Below are 8,610 nucleotides of genomic sequence, written 5' to 3'. Positions count from 1 at the left end.
GCAATGAACATAGGGGTGCATATACCTTTTTGAATTACTGTTTTCATTTTTATTGGATAAATACACAGGACTGAAATTGCTGGATCATATGGTAGTTTTATTTTTAATTCTTGAGGAATCTTTTTATTGTACTCCACAGTGGCTTCACCAATTTACATTCCCACAAAAAGTGCATGAGGGTTCACTTTTCTCTACATCCTCACCAACACTTACTTTTTGTTTTCTTTTTGATAAGAGCCATTCTGAGAGTTGTGAGGTGATATCTCACTTTGGTTTTGATCTGCACTTCCCTGATGATCAGCGATGTTGAGCATCTTTTCATGTGTCTGTTGGCCGTCTGTATGTCTTCTTTAGAAAAATGTCTATTAAGGACCTCTACCCAGTTTTCAATCAGGTTGTTTTGTTTTTTATGTCAAATTGTATGAGTTCTTTGTATATTGTGGATATTAACTCCTTATCAGATATATCGTTTACAAATATCTTCTCCCATTCAAGAGGTGGTCTTTTCATTTTATTGATAGCTTCCTTCCCTGTGCAAAAGCTTCTTTAGTTTGATGTTTATTTTTGCTTTTGCTTCCCTTGCCCAAGGAGACATATGCAAAAAAGCATACTAAGACATATGCAAAAAAGCATTACTAAGACCAATGTCAAACAGCATACGATTTATTTTTTCTTCTAGAAGTTTTATAGTTTTGAGTCTTACATTTAAGTCTGTAATTCATTTTTAATTTATATTTGTGCATGGTTTGAGAGAGTAGTCCAGTTTGATTCTTTTTGCATATAGCTGTCCAGTTTTCCCAACACCATTTATTGAAGAGGCTGTCTTTTCCGAATTGTATATTCTTGCCTCCTTTGTCATAGATTAATTGCCTATATAAGTGTGGGTTCCTTTCTGGGCTCTCTATTCTGTTCCACTGATCTATGTGTCTGTTTTTGTGCCAGTCCCATACTGTTTTGATTACTGTAGCTTTGTAGTATAGTTCAAAATCAAGGAGCGTGATACCTCCAGCTATGCCCTTCTTTCTCAAGATTGCTTTGGCTATTTGTGGTCTTTTTGCTTCCATGCTAATTTTAAAATTATTTGTTCTAGCTCTGTGAAAAATGCCATTGCTATTTTGATAGAAATTGCATTAAATCTGTAGACTGCCTTGGGTAGTATGGTCATTTTAACAAGATTAATTCTTCCAATCTATGAAAACTGTGTATCTATCCATTTGTTCGTGTTGTCTTCAATTTCTTTCAATAGTGTTTCAGTTTCCCGAGTACAGGTCTTTTCCTCCTTAGTTAGATTTATTCCTATGTATTTTATTCTTTTTGACGCAATGGTAAATGGGATTGCTTCCTTCATTTCTCTTTCTAATAGTTCATTGTTAGTGTATAGATATGCAACAGAGTTCTGTATATTAATTTTGTACCCTGCAAATTTACCAAATTCATTGATAAGTTCTAACAGTTTTTAGTGGAATCTTGAGGATTTTCTATCTATATACAGTACCACATTATCTGCAAACAGTAAGTTTTAGTTCTTCCTTTCCAATTAGGATTCCTATTAATTCTTTTTCTTGTCCAATTGCTATGGCGATGACTTCCAAACTATGTTGAATAAAAGTGGCAAGAGTGGGCGTCCTTGTCTTCTTCCTGATCTTAGAGGAAATGCTTTCAGCTTTTTACCATTGAGTATGATGTTATTAGTGGGCTTGTCATATGTGGCCTTGATTATGTTGAGGTATGTTCCCTCTATAACCCATTTGTTGAGAGTTTTATAATAAACAGATGTTGAATTTTGTCAAAAGCTTTCACTGCATGTATTAAGATGATATGAATTTTTTTCCTTCAATCTGTTAATGTGGTGTATCACATTGATTGATTTGCAGATACTGAACTATCCTTGCATCCCTGGGATAAATCCCACTTGATCATGGTGTATGACCCTTCTAATGTATTGTTGAATTTGGTTTGTGAATATTCTGTTGAGGATTTTTCCATGTATGTTTGTCAGTGATATTGGCCAATACATTTTTTTTTGTGATATAGTTGTGTGGTTTTGATATCAGGGTGATGCTGGCCTCATATGATGAGTTTGGAAGTGTTCCTTCCTCTGCAATTTTTTGGAATAGTTTGAGACAGGTAACTGTTAACTCTTCTCTAAATCTTTGGTAGAATTCACCTATGAAAAGATCTGGTCCTGAACTTTTGTTTGTTGGGAGTTTCGTTATTACTGATTCAATTTCATTACCAGCAACTGGTCTGTTCTTATTTCCTACTTTTTCCTGGTACAGTCTTGGGAGATTGTAAATTTCTAAGAATTTGCCTATTTCTTCTAGGTTGTCCAATTTATTGGCATATAGCTGTTCACAGGAATATCTTTTGATCCTTTATATTTCTGTGGTGGTGGTGTAATTTCTCCCTTTTCATTTCTGATTTTATTGATTTGGTTTCCTTTTTTTTTCTTGATGAGTTTGGCTAAAGGTTTATCAACTTATGTTTTCAAAGAACCAGCTCTCAGTTTCATTGATCTTTTCTATTGTTTTTTAGTCTCTAATTTATTTCTGCTCTGATCTTTATGATTTCTTTCCTTCTACTAACTTTGGGTTTTGCTTGTTCTTCTTTTTATAGTTCCTTTAAGTATAAGGTTAGGTTGAGATTTTTGTTTCCTGAGGTAGGCTTATACCATTATAAACTTCCCTCTTAGAACAGCTTTTGCTGTGCCCAATAGGTTTTAGATCATTCTGTTTTCATTTTCATTTGTCTCTAGGTAATTTTTGATTTCCTATTTGATTTCTTTAGTGACACACTGGTTGTTTAGTAGCATATTGCTTAACCTTCATGTGTTTGTGTTTTTGCAGTTTTTTTCTTGTAGTTCATTTCTAGTCTTATAGCATTGTGGTCGGAAAAGATGCTTGATATAATTTCAATCTTCTTAAATATATTGAGACTTCTTTAGTGGCCTAGCATGTGATCTAACTTGAAGAATGTGCCATGTGCACTTGAAAAGCATGTGTATTCTGCTGCCTTGGGATGGAATGTTTTATAAATATCTATTAAGTCCACTTGGACTAGTGTGTCATTTAAGACCAATGTTTCCTTATTGATTTTCTGTCTAGATGATCTCTCCATTGATGTAAGTGGGGCAGTCCCCTGCTATTATTGTGTTACTGTCAATTGCTCCCTCTGTGTCTGTTAATATGTGCTTTAGGTACTTAGATGCTCCTATGTTGGGTTCATATATATTTACAATTTTTATATCTTCTTTTTAGATCAATCCCTTCATCATTATGTAATGTCCTCCTTTTCTCTTGTTACAGTCTTTGTTTTAAAGTCTATTTTATCTGGTATAAGTATTGCTACCCCAGCTTTCTTTTCAGTTCCATGTGCATGTAATAACTTTTTCCATCTCCTCACTTTGTGTCTTTAGATCTGAAGTGAGTCTCTTGTAGGCAGCATATAGATGAGTCTTGTTTTTGTGTCCATTCAGCCACTCTATGTCTTTCGATTAGAGCATTTAGGCCATTTTCAGTTAAAGTAATTTTTTTTTTTTAACTAAAGTAATTATTGATGGGTATGTACTTACTGCCATTTTGTTAACTGTTTTTCAGTTGTTTTTGTAGTTTTTTGTTCCTTTCTTCTTTCGCACTCTTCCATTGTTATTTGACAACTATCTTTTAATGTTATGTTTGGATTCCTTTTTCTTTTTTATGTATCTATTATTTTGTGTATTTTTTTCATGTATCTATTGGTTTGTGGGTACCATGAGGTTTATATATAGCAATCTATATACATATATACATGAGTATTTTATGTTTCTGATCTCTTAAATTCAAACACATTTTAACAACCCTGCATTTTACCCCCCTTCACGTTTACTGTTTTTGACATAATTTACATCTTTTTGTTTTGTGTATCCCTTTTCTACTTACTGTAGATACAGATGATTTTACTACTTTTGTCTTTCAACCTCCTACTAGCTTTATACTTGTTTGACTTACTACCTTTAATGGATATTTGCCTTTACCAATGAGCTTCTTCCTTTTGTAATTTTCATATTTCTAGCTGTGGCCCTTTCTTTTCTACTTAGAGAAGCACCTTTAACATTTCTTGTAAAGCTGGTTTTGTGGTGCTGAACTCTTTTAGCTTTTGCTTCTCTGTAAAACTTTTGATCTCTCCATCAAAACAGAATGAAAACCTTGGCAGGTATTCTTGGTTGTAGGTTTTTCCTTTCATCACTTTAAATGTATCATGTCACTCCCTTCTGGCCTATAGAGCTTCTGCTGAAGAGTCAGCCAATAGCCTTATGGGAATTCCCTTTTATGTAACTTGTTGTTTTTCCCTTGCTGCTTTTAATCTTCTCTAATTTTTTTTCCATTTTAATTATAATGTGTCTTGGTGTGGTCCTCTTTGGGTTTTTCCTATTTAGGACTCTCGGTGCTTCCAGACCTGGATGTCTGTTTCCTTTCCCAGGTTAAGGAAGTTTTTCAGTTATCACTTCTTCAAATATATTCTCTTCCCCTTTCTCTCTTCTCCTTCTGGGACCCCTATAATCTCAATGTTAGTACACTTGATGTTCTCCCAGAGGCATAAAACTTTCCTCATTTCTTTTTATTCCTTTTTCTTTTTTCTGTCCAGCTTCAGTGATTTCCACTACTCTGTATTCCAGCTCACTGATCCATTCCTCTGTATCATCTAATACTGTTGATTCCTTCTAGTATATTTTTTATTTTGGTTATTGTATTCTTCATCTCTGTTTGGTCCTTATTTACATTTTCTAACTGTTAAACATTTCTAACTTCTCACTCTGTTCATCCATTCTTCACCAGAATTCTTTGAGCATCTCTATGATCATAACTTTGAACTCTTTATTAGGTAGATTGCTTAATCTCCACTTCACTCAGTTCTTCTTCTGGGGTTTTATCTTGTTCCTTTGTTTGGAACATATTCTTCTGTCACCTCATTTTGCCTAGTTGGCTGTTTTTACTTTTATGTATTTGGTAGATTGGTTACATTTCCCAATCCTGGAGAAGTAGCCTTTTGTAGGATGTGTCCCAGCAGCACACTCCCCTCTGGTCACCAGAGCTATATGTCTAGGGGTGCCCGTGATGTAGGCTACATAAGCCCTTCAGTTGTAGCAGGTTGACTACTGGGGGTAGTCGGGTAGGCATGGCTGTCTCCCCAGTCTGGTTGGTTGTCAGGCCCTGCCTTGTGTGGAGGCTGCTGGCCACTGGTCAGCAGGACCAAGTCATGAGGTGGCTGGCTGTGGAGACCCGGGGGTTCCAGGGATAGCGATGGCCAATGGTGGGCAGAGCCAGTTTCCAGGGTGGGTGGTTGCAGGGCTAGAGATTCCAGATCTATTGTCAGCCTGCTTATGGGTGAGATAGTTCTCAGACATGGCTGGCTGTGGTGTCTATGGTGTCCCAAATGTGGTGTTGGCCTACTGGTGAGTGGGGCAGGATCTTGGGGGACTAGGGGTTCAGTGGTCAGCCACTGGTGGGTGGGGCCAAGGCCCATGTTGTCCTGGAGCTAGTGCCAGCTCACTGGTGGTCAGATTCAGGTCCCCAGGCCTCTGGTTGTAGTTCCCTGTAGGTCCAGAAGTTAGTTTCAGCCCACAGGTGGGCAGGCCTGGGTCTTAGGCTGATGGTCCTTGGGGCTAGTGCTAGCACATTGGTGGGAAGGGCCAGGTCCTGGGCCTTCTGGTGGGTGGGGCTCAGGGGGTCTTAATGCAGCAGGCCTGCTGGTGGGTGGGGCTATGTCCCCACCTGGCTAGCTGCCTGGCCTGAGGTGTTGCAGCACTGGTGCAGATGGGCTGGTGGGTGACGCCGGGTCCCAGAGCTAATAAACTAGAGGGTGGATTCCAAAATGGCGCTTGCCAGCACCGGTGTCCTCATGGTAGAACAAGCTCCCCAAAATGACTGCTGCCAGTGTCTATGTCCCCAGAGTGAGCTCCAGTTCCCTCCTACCTCTCCAGGAGGTTCTCTAAGATCAGCAGGTGGGTCTGACCCAGGCTCCTTTCAAATTACTGCTATTGCCCTGCATCTTGGAGCATGTGAGATTTTGTGTGCTCCCTTAAAGAGTGGACTCTCTATTTCCCATAGCCCTCTGGCTCTCCTGAAAATAAGCCCTGCTGGCCTTTAGAGGCTCGTCTTCCCAGGGCAGGACCCCTGGGTTGGGGAGCCCAATGTGCGGCTCAGTCCTCTCACTCCTTGGGCAGAACCTCTGCAATTGTAATTATCCTCCCATTTGTGGGTCTCCACCTGGGGGTATGGGTCTAGTTTATATAGCACCTACACCTCTCCTACCCTTCTCATTATGGTTCCTTCTTTATATCTTTAATTGTAGAAGATCTTTTCTGCTAGGCTTCAGGCCATTCTCATCGATAGTTGCTCTGCAAATAGTTGTAATTTTGGTGCGCCCATGGGAGCAGATGAGCTCAGGGTCTTTTTACTCTGCCATCTTGGGCTCTCCCTCCATATCTGTGTTAATTTTATCCTAATTATATTTCATGGTATTCCCCAGGGAGACAAAAGTAGGTTTGACTTATTTATGCCCTTCACCAAAAACCAGAGAAAATTATGATAATTCCCTTCTCACCATAGTTATGATTTTTAAATTCAAATTTGGCAATTATAGTTTCATTTTTATCATACCAATTCTTTACCCCTGGTATGCTCAAACTTATGGACTTGCAGATATACTGCACCATTCCCTCTCTCAGAGAAAGGCTTCTTGTATTTCTTAAAGTCTATGCTGTTGAACTAGAGCAAATGAGTGCTGTGTCCATTCAAGAATGCAGATCTCCATAGGTATGCTTTCTAAGACACCCTTTGGGGGACAGAGTAGGAAGGAAACTATGATCACTGTATCGTCAAAATTCTCTTGAATAAAAAATAACTATCTATACACAGTAGGCCAAGTCCTACAGTTCTTTTTTAGGCAAAGTTCCCTTTGTGCTCAGTAGGAGCTTTCTCTGAATGAGGATTCCTAGCTTAGTAGAGCTTGAACTTAAAATTAAAAATCCTTCACCCCTACAGGCAAACCCTCAGACTCAAGGGTATAGGGAAAATTAGAAACAAGGAGTTTCCGGTGAAAAATACCCTTGCTCTGGTTGAAGATGCTGAAACTCATAATGGAAATTACCACCTTAAATATGTATACAAAGAAAAGTCCTCAACTCAGAGCTTTCCAGGAATGCCAAAGATAAGGGAATAGGGCTTATCTGTTGGAAAGGCAGAGCAGATGACCACCTGCATTGCTTAGAGGATCATCAATTGGAACCATTACCCCTATAACTACTTTCTACCTGGTCTCTCTGCGTCTAAAATGCTTGCAGCATTGGGTTCCTAAGAAGGAGAAATCTGTGAAGGCAGGAGTGTGATTAATATTAACTGCACATTTACCACGTTCAAGGCATCAACATTTCAGTCCTCACAACAACCTAATGAGGTACAGATTACTACCCCTACATTTAAAATGAGTAAACTGAGGTATAAGTTCAACAACAAGTCTAAGGCCATACAACTAACAAGTAGCAGGTACAACATTCAAATATCATGTTCCAGATCCTATGCTGATAACATAGAGGCCCCCAAATATCTTCAGACTATTGCTGAGAGTAAGCCCAAGAGGAGAAACGGTGAATTCTCCTATAAGTTCGAAATAGCTGATTTGGCAGGTGAAAGTGGGAAAATGAAAATAAAATATTTAACTTATTTTTTAAAGAAATATCCCTTTAAAGTGTTCTGAGCCTTAAAAATTAACTTAATGTAACCTGCTCTGCAGAGGACTTTGCGGATGCTGAGAGCTTTTGTTCATGTAACATCATAAGAAGTTGTGCCTTCTGCACATTCTATAGCTCCTGCTGACTTGCAAAGGAAATATTTATCTCATTTCCAACCTCCAATAAATATTGCTGTTAGAAGTTTCTGGAGTTTTCTTTAGAAATGACTCAGCACAGAATACTAATTTTTCCTTAAAGTTTTATCAACTCATTGCCAAATGGACAATTTCAGGAAATTTGCCTTTCTCACTTGCAAGGCAGGTATTACCTCACTTCCCATAAAATATAATATCAACTCAAGGCAGACAAATAACATTTTCCATCCATCAGTCAAGTGCTTTCATTTCGCAGTTTTATCTGCTATCCAAAAAGCTACTTGTTTACTGGGTACTCTTATCTTTTCTCTGCATGAACTGCCCTTGCAATAAAGAAAGCCTAGAATTTAGGCAGTGCATGGAGATTTGGTTTTGATTTGAAACCAAGTCAAGATTTCACTTTGACTCCCTTCTCTTAGATGCTTATATTTCATACAAAGCCATAATAACAAACCTGGCCTGAACTGTGAGCATCTCTCTCTATTATGGGAAGAAGTAGAAATATCTCCTGAGTAGCTCACCAACAATAAATTAATCTCTGAGTTTGTCAAGGGATTTTCTCAGAGTAATAAATGATCTGATACGATTGCAACTGCTGACACCTAGTCAAAGCAATATAAAAAGGGAACAGTCTATTGACTCTTCTGAGCATTTCACTTTAGAAATAACACTCAATAGATGTCAAAGGGTAGAATGAAAGCATCATATTTTTCAATTGCCAAATGACAAAGATGCTCTATTTAGGAG

This window comes from Eubalaena glacialis, chromosome X (assembly GCF_028564815.1).
Source record: "Eubalaena glacialis isolate mEubGla1 chromosome X, mEubGla1.1.hap2.+ XY, whole genome shotgun sequence".
Lineage (NCBI taxonomy): Eukaryota > Metazoa > Chordata > Mammalia > Artiodactyla > Balaenidae > Eubalaena > Eubalaena glacialis.
The sequence above is the reverse complement of the archived record's forward strand: the minus strand, read 5'-3'. Positions refer to the sequence as shown.